This window comes from Salmo salar, chromosome ssa13, assembly GCF_905237065.1.
Source record: "Salmo salar chromosome ssa13, Ssal_v3.1, whole genome shotgun sequence".
Taxonomy (NCBI): Eukaryota; Metazoa; Chordata; class Actinopteri; order Salmoniformes; family Salmonidae; genus Salmo; species Salmo salar.
The window spans coordinates 93623589-93633026 of NC_059454.1; positions in this window are offsets into that span (position 1 = coordinate 93623589).

Sequence of the window (9438 nt, forward strand, 5' to 3'; positions counted from 1 at the left end):
CATTCCTGAGGGCTTCCTCAGTTTTTTTAAATATATGACTGCATCCCAACCACTGGTGTGAAATACCACAGCATGTTGTTTTTAGCTCGGCTTCTCCCAAAGTGGATCCATTGACTGACTAAAACACTAAAGAGTAGGGTTCCTCTGCATAACACTAAAACCTCTCTGCATCTGGAGAGAGGACCATGCCATTGTGAAAATCATTGCACCTGAACAAAGAACAGTGAAGGAGAATAGTGATTAAAATACTTTTGGTATTGCTCTATTTAATGACGGCAAATACAGGTCAGCCAAACGATCATCAGTCACTGATGCAGTTTGGTGGTTGTGTCTCTTATTTGTTGACGTGCTAAAGAGGAAATGTTCCTCCTTGCCCTTTGCTGGATTTAGTTTTGTTGTTTTGTTTAGGATTTTGTTTGTCTGTGTTTTTAAGCATTCATATTAAGAACTGAACAACTACATGTAGGAGTGAAATCTACCAAATCATTGCCATTGAACATCTGTCTGTGTGTTTCAGCACAGAGGAGTTATTAACGGTCAGTTACTCAACTGATGTTTGAAACTACGGCTGCATTTAGTTTTGTTTACGACCTAGACATTTAAACCCTAAAGTAAAAGTGCAGGGTTGAAACAAGAGATTTGGTTCTCATTAAAGTGGAAGAAGACATGTATGATTGCTACCTTTTCTGCCATAAATTTCTTCAGAACATGGTTCATGAAAACAGTCACTATTTGATGGCCATGTAGAGTTGCTGCTTCATTCCACAGTCATTCAGTAGCCATTCCCGTCAGTTTCCATTCATTTCTGTCAGTTGCCATTCCATAGTCAGAAGCCATTCCTGTCAGTTTCCGTTTCTCAGTCAGTTGCCATTAATTCCTGTGTTAGTTGCTGTTCCTTAGACAGTGTCCTTGGGAGTCACTGTCTGCCTGTTCTTAATCTGGTAAAACTGGGGAATAATGAAACTGGAGTAAAAGTTTTGAAGTGGAGCTCAGGTCCTGCCTGAACATGTCCAATAAAAACACTCATTTAATTGGAAAATTCAGCCACTTCCAGGGTTGAAATCTAGCTACATGTTTGTAAAATGACGGTTTAAAACAGTCGTCGTACTGGGGGATTTTGCTATGCAAGATGCCTGTTAATTGTGAGCCCAAATGTACATGTATAGGTTATTAACTGGTTTGATATATTTCAGCTTTTGTTTGAATTTTGTTTAGCTGTTGACTCATTGTTTCATTACTGTTTTAAAGAAGTGGTGGCTACCATTGTGTGGTCCTTTCCAACATGATTGACTTTGACTGAAGATGGTACTTGCTGCACTGAATCCTTCAACAACATGCACATATGAATATTATGACACAATGGAAGTGTTTAGGCCTACTGTTGAAAATGGCCTTGGTTAAGTGATGAATTGGTTAGAGAAATGGACTGGTGAAAAGAGGATTGGGGTGCACTGCAATTGCACTTAGCAATCAACATTAACTAAGTATGCAATTACTACAGAAAATATCTTTCTGTATAAATGCGTAATGTTGAAAAGTTAGGTCTTCTGCGAGCAGAGAACTGTATAGTTGCAGGCCACAATGTGCATAGTGGATCACTGCTCTAAATGAAAAATACATGTGGATATTTAATATTGCAGATTCCACTCAACTATACCTTCATATAACCTTATTTTGCACGTTTGCATTCTAAGAGGCCTCAGTTCACATTTTCATCGAACTGCAAAATTCTAAATAGTGGTAAAATGTTCGTTTTTTTTGTCAAGTCTACAGTACATTTCATAGTTAGACACATTTGAACATAATAATGATGTTTCAGATATATATTGAATAAGGTCAATTATTTGGGAACATAATTGTATTACTTTCTGTTGGGGACCAAAAAGCTAAACTGAAAAGCCAAGAATTATTTGTTATCTAGCAATTGTTTGAAACAACAGGAAGTAGTAACTTAAATATTTAACTTTTGTCTACATTTGAGTGATTTGAAGTGGACTTGTGCTGATAAAGCACTGTATGGGGATGTGAAAACAAAGCCTTTATTATGTACCTGGACCGTTTTAGGAACAGAGAGACAAAGATAAGAAAAGTGTTATTTATATTTTTCCTCAAGTGAAAACATTTTCAAGAAGATGTATAAAAGTCTGTGTGTCCCCCCCAATTTGTGGTTTTCCTTGTACAGAACCGTGTATGTTTTTGGCATTTTATATAGGCCATTAGAATCAATCTTATTAAAGGGATGCATTGATAATAAAAACATCTACTCACTTATGTCACTGTGTTTTATTGTATCAATGTGTCTTCAACTATTTGTTTAGATTTTGGTATGGAGTCGGATCGTCCAAAACCAGTGTGTGGGAGTTACTTGTTTATGTGTAATTTAAGCAGTCTGGCCCATGACTTTCAGGGCTGTTTTCATGTATTGCATAATTTCTTCATTAAACTACTCACCAGGAAAAACATCCTCTGTCGCATGGAAATCAGCCTGGAGAAAATGTGTTTGTCTGCCAAACTCATCCCTTTAAATCTTTTTTTCAACACTGCTTTACAGGAAAGACCTCCCCCAGCAATGCCTCACATCCCCAGTTCCTATAACATTACTGCTCTCTGTAAGAATACTGCCTATCTTGGTCAGCCTAAATGAACCACACTTTAATTCAGATTTTAATTCTGAAACAAAACTCATAGTATGGGCAAATCAAACAATTACATTGACCAGAGACTACTGAGGCTGACTATAAACCAACACCTCACCAAAATATATCTTACGGGATTAACATGTTGTATTTCCTGGTATGGGCTTCACTGTTCCTCTCAAGCATCCAAGAACAAAACTGTCAGGATGATGAGTCCAAAACGTTATCGTTTCAATACTTTTGACTGATACAGTACTGTATGTCATGTTGAATTGTATTTTGAGACTACACCTATGTAGCTCCAGGGGTCCTGCTCTCTGGACCTCTGAATGTGAGGGTGGATTACAACCTCCAACACCAGAGGATCTATGTAACATGGAAAGATGACCCTTCTACCTACAGAGTACCGGACAAACGGATTTATGACGTGGCGGTTCTCTTAACACACAATATGAAAGAAGTATACAATGTGAATGTTTGTTAACTCAAGGAATAATATGCACATTACAACAATGGACCTTCTTACTACAACTGGTTGCTATTGCAAGGTTATTAGATAGTAATAAGTATAGTACCAGTGACTGGGTGTGGGTGTCCTTAGGAGGCTGTAGATGTCACACCAGACCAGGTTGGCAGTAAACATCACTGGAATTAGACCTCTGCTTTACCCCTAGAGCGCACCTCCCACTCAGTCAGGCTCCGCTCCCGATACCAGAGCTATACCAGTCAATGGAGCCCCCTACAGAACATCACTGGTTAGTGTTTGTATTTCACGTCACAGACACACACAAGCACACACACACACACACACGATGTTGGTCATTCACATCAGTAACCTTATTATTTTCTACAGGGACAGCCTCGTCATCACACCCACAGGTTGTCCCAAAGAGCAGGGTGGTTAAAGTCGATAGCAACTTCACCTTCCGCTGTATTCTTGGGCCGGGACAGAGACTTGAATATATGAAATACAACAACATTGCAATGAACACCACTCACATCAGTGACCAGAGTTATGCCATGGTTGTGCACATGAAGTCTCCCTCTCCATCCAGTTGCATCAATGTCTACTGTAATTAATGTCTGTATGGCACCTGTGTTTACCTGGGACGTAAGTATAAACTGCTTGTAAGCCTCCCTCTTACCAATCTAAGCTCATCTAACAGCTAAACAACCCTGTAGTCCCTTGCGTTACTGTGCAGTTCACTGAATCATTTGAGTGTGATCAAGGAAATGACACATGTTTAAAAATAGAGATCTATAATTCACTTCACAATTGTAGGATCTATTTGGCTGCATTTACACAGGCAGCCCAATTCTGACCTTTTACCCAATTAATTGATTATATTATTATTAATATTATTATTATTATAATATATCTATTATTATAGTCCAAAGACCTATGAATGAAAAAAAGATCTGAATTGGGCTGCCTGTGTAAACGCAGTCTATGTGTTCAAACCTCATCCTCTCTGAAGACCCCCCCGGTGACTGAAGACCCCCCCCCGGTGACTGAAGACCCCCCGGTGACTGAAGACACCCCCCCGGTGACTGAAGATCCCCCGGTGACTGAAGACCCCCCGGTGACTGAAGACCCCCCGGTGACTGAAGACCCCCGGTGACTGAAGACCCCCGGTGACTGAAGATCCCCCGGTGACTGAAGACCCCCGGTGACTGAAGACACCCCCGGTGACTGAAGACCCCCCGGTGACTGAAGACCCCCCGGTGACTGAAGACCCCCCTGTGACAGGAACCTTGTGTGTGAGACCCGGGACCTGGAGTCAGTGGAGTGTCATTGGGACACGGAGGGGGGGGCACCAATCTGACTAAACAGAGGAAGCCTTTTTATCACCTAAATGGAAGGTACAGTACTATAACAGATACAATCATTTCTTCACCAACATTTCGACAGCAAGCTGTCTGCGTCAGGGTGGGGCGGCAGGTAGCCTAGTGGTTAGAGCGTTGGACTTATAACCGAAAGGTTGCAAGATCAAATCCCTGAGCCGACAAGGTAAAAATCTGTCGTTCTACACCTGAACAAGGCAGTTAACCCACTGTTCCTGGGCCATCAATGAAAATAAGAATTTGTTCTTAACTGACTTGCCTAGTTAAATAAAGGTTACATTTGAAAAGTATTCAGACCCCTTGACTTTTTCCACATTTTGTTCTGTTACAGCCTTATTCTAAAATGGATTCTTCACAAAATAACCCATAATGACAAAGTAAAAACAGGTTTTTAGAAATGTTTGCTAATTTATAAAAAATTCTAACTGAAAAATCACATTTATATAACTATTCAGACTCTTTACTCAGTACTTTGTTGAAGCACCTTTGACCACGATTACAGCCTCGAGTCTTCTTGGGTATGACGCTACATGCTTGGCACACCTGTATTTGGGGAGTTTCTCCCATTCTTCTCTGCAGATCCTATCAAGCTCTCTCAGGTTAGATGGGGAGCGTTGCTGCACAGCTATTTTCAGGTCTCTCCAGAGATGTTCGATCAGGTTCAACTCCAGGCTCTGGCTGGGCCACTCAAGGACATTCAGAGACTTGTTCCGAAGCCACTCCTGCATTGTCTTGGCTGTGTGCTTAGGGTGGTGGTCCTGTTGGAAGGTGAACCTTCGCTCCAATCTGAGGTCCTGAGCATTCTGGAGCAGGTTTTTTAATAAATTAGCAAAAATGTCAAAAACCTGTTTTCAGTTGTGGCATATCAAGAAGCTGATTAAACAGCATGATCATTATTACTCAGGTGCACTTTGTACTGTGGACAATAGAAGGTCATTCTAAAATGTGCAGTTAAAATGTGCTTTCGACTCTGTCAATCACCAAATTCTTATCGGCAGACTCAATAGCCTTGGCTTCTCAAATGACTGCCTCGCCTGGTTCACCAACTACTTCTCAGATAGAGTTCAGTGTGTCAAATCGGAGGGCCTGTTGTCCGGACCTCTGGCAGTCTATATTGGGGTGCCACAGGGTTCAATTCTCAGGCCGACTCTTTTCTCTGTATGCATCAATGATGTCGCTCTTTCCGCTGGTGATTCTCTGATCCACCTCTACGCAGACGACACCATTCTGTATACATCTGTCCCTTATTTGGACACTGTGCTAACTAACCTCCAAACGAGCTTCAATGCCATACAACACTCCTCCCGTGGCCTGCAACTGCTTTTAAATGCAAGTAAAACTAAGTGCATGCTCTTCAACCGATTGCTGCCCGACTAGCAACCGATTGCTCTCCCGCCCGACTAGCATCACTACTCTGGACGGTTCTGACCTAGAATATTTGGACAATTACAAAAACCTAGGTGTCTGGTTGGACTGTAAACTCTCCTTGCAGACTCACATTAAGCATCTCCAATCCAAAATGAAATCTAGAATCGGCTTCCTATCGCAACAAAGCCTCCTTTACTCTTGCTGCCAAACATACCCTCGTAAAACTGACCATCCTACCAATCCTTGACTTCGGCGATGTCATTTACAAAATAGCCCCCAACACTCTACTCAGCAAACTGGATGTAGTCTATCACAGTGCCATCCGTTTTGTCACCAAAGCCCCATATACTACCCACCACTGCGACCTGTATGCTCTCGTTGGCTGTCCCTCACTACATATCTGTCGCCAAACCCACTGGCTCCAGGTCATCTATAAGTCTTTGCTAGGTAAAGCCCGCCTTATCTCAGCTCACTGGTCACCATAGCAACACCCACTCGTAGCACGCGCTCCAGCAGGTATATTGCACTGGTCATCCCCAAAGCCAACATTCCTTTCGCCGCCTTTCCTTACAGTTCTCTGCTGCCAATGACTGGAACAAATTGAAAAAATCTCTGAAGCTGGAGTCTTATATCTCCCTCTCTAACTTTAAGCATCAGCTGTCAGAGCAGCTTACCTATCACTGTACCTGTACACAGCCAATCTGTAAATAGCACACCAAAATACCTCATCCCTATATTATTACTTACCCTCTTGCTCTTTTGCACCCCAGTATCTTTACTTGCACATCATCATCTGCACATCTATCACTCCAGTATTAATGCTAAATTGCAATTATTTCGCCTCTATGGCCTATTTATTGTCTACCTCTCTACTCTTCTACATTTGCACACACTGTACATAGATTTTTCTGTTTTTCTTTTCTATTGTGTTATTGACTGTACGTTTGTTTATGTGTAACTCTGTGTTGTTGTTTTTGTCGCACTGTTTTGCTTTATCTTGGCCAGGTCGCAGTTGTAAATGAGGACTTGTTCTCAACTGGCCTAACTGGTTAAATAAAGGTGAAATAAAAATAAATAAAAATGGTTGCATGTTGCATTTTTGTTCAGTATAGAACCCTGCACTAGAAAGCAGTACTTGCTGCAGTTATTGTCACGTTTGTCGTATGATGAAGGAGCGGACCAAAGCGCAACGTGTGTATCGTTCCACATTTTCTTTATTAAACTTTGAAACTATGCAATACATACAAATAAACTGAATGAACAAAAACAACAAACCGTGACGAAGAGTTACAACATACACTTACTCAAAATCAATCTCCCACAAACCCAGGTGGGAAAAACAACTACTTAATTATGATCTCCAATTAGAGACAACGATGACCAGCTGCCTCTAATTGGAGATCATCCCAAAAAAAGCCCAACATAAAGATACAAAACTAGAACATAACAACATAGAAAATCTAAACTTGAAAAAAACCCTGTCACGCCCTGACCTACTCTACCATCGAAAATAACAGCTTTCTATGGTCAGGACGTGACAGTTATATCTTGATTAGGGCTGCAAAATTCCGGTAACATTCCTCCCTGATTTTCCAAAAATCCTGGTTGGAGGATTCTTGGATTTTTTCCCTTATTTCCTCTTAATTCCAGGAATCTTCCAACCAGGGTTTCCTGGAAAACCAGGGAGTTTTGGGAAAGTTACCGGAATTTTGCAACCCTGTCTTTCTTTACCTGTTTTCCAGGAGGACCATGGCCGCCAAATCCTCTATGTGGATCATTGTCATCACAGTGAGATTGATATAGTGCGTAACCCAGGGCAGTCTGGTGAAGCTGCACCAGAGAATGATGCTGGAAACAAGATAGAGGAGGGTGCCATATCCAGCATATACTCAGATGTCCCAGCTCCTCATGTATACTACAACCAGCGCCTGAGCAAGACCCCTCCAGTACACTCCACCACATCCACTCCTCACACAACGGGGTCTCCATCCTCTCCAAGCTCTGGCACAGCAATCCAGAACCCCTTATACAACCTAGCAGTACAGACTGTTTTAGCCTTCCCTGTAGCTCAGTTGGTAGAGCATGGTGTTTGCAATGCCAGGGTTGTGGGTTCAATTCCCAAGAGGGGCCAGCACAGAAAAAAAACTGTATGCATTCACTACTGTAAGTTGCTCTGGATAAGAGCGTCTGCTAAAATGTAGATATGGGACAGCCTGTGATATATGATGAGCTGTATATTAACAGTCCTTCCTGTCCAAACCCTATGCCACATCTTATGTGAGATGTAATTCAGGGGTTTCAGTGTCACAAAGAAAGCAGTTCTCCAAGCAGTCTCATTTCCATCAGCTCCACTCACTTCTTGCTATCAGATTCATGAACTTATTACATACAGTCAATCCACATTTTTGTTCCAACGAGCACTAACACACCTAAGAGGACCAACATGAATTTGATTGGGCCATGATTGCACTCTTCCCTGAAATAAAATGGGCTTATTAAACCCAAAAAATAAACAACTGTACTTTAATTTATTTAAAATGCACTTCTCTCTGCTTACTTGATATGTTGCCATTATGTGAAATATTTAGATGACAGAGAACATGTTTTGATAGGTAATGTACAGCATGAGCAAATGTCTAAGCACTAAGCCTCCAGTAGAGGTCTCTCGAGATCAAAGAATCTTCTCCTATCCACTCCTGCAGTATGTGTTGTAGTTCTCATGGTAACATTTTACTAGTTCCATCAACAAACCCGACCGAGACTTCTTGTCAAGGTCCATATGAAACAGTTCCAAAACTTCTTTATTTTATTTAACCTTTATTTAACTAGGCAAGTCAGCTAAGAAAAAATGGTTATTTATAATGACGGCTTACCCCAGGCCAAACCCGGACGACTCTGGGCCAATCGTGAGCCGCCCTATGGGTCTCCCAATCACGGCCGGATGTGATGCAGCCTGGATTCAAACCAGGGACTGCAGTGACCCCTCTTGCACTGAGATGCAGTGCCTTAGACTGCTGCGCCACTTGAGAGCCCAAATGTTTTAGTTAAAGCAAATAACTAGGGCTAGGAGGATTCCTTGGCCAGGTCACTTGTTCAGGAGAAACAGCTGGCCCACATAACCATGATTACTAAACCTCACTACATGTTCCAGAGGGCGATGTCAATGTTTGCCAATGTTTGTCTATGGAGATTGTATGGCTGTGTGCTCGATTTTATACACCTGTCAGCAAATAGCCAAATCCACTAATTTGAAGGGTGATCACATACTTTTCTATATATAGTGTATGTTGGAGGCAGAGGAGAAGGAACTCCTGAGAGTGCTGGAGAGACAAGCCAAGATGCGTGAGAGAGCCAAGTTACTGCAAGAGAGAAGGCAGAGTGAAAGGCAGAGAGTGGTGAAAAACAAGCTAGAACAGCTATTCAGGTAGAGTGAACACCTTAAGGGTGTTTCTAGTTGCCAATCTTGCAGTTTTTTAAATCCGTGTAAATACCTCCATACCGATAGGTTCTAATTTTAAATGGAAAATGTTCAAAGAGCAGAGTGAGGAGCTGCTGGCTGAACAGACTCGACGCAGACAGGACAAGGTTG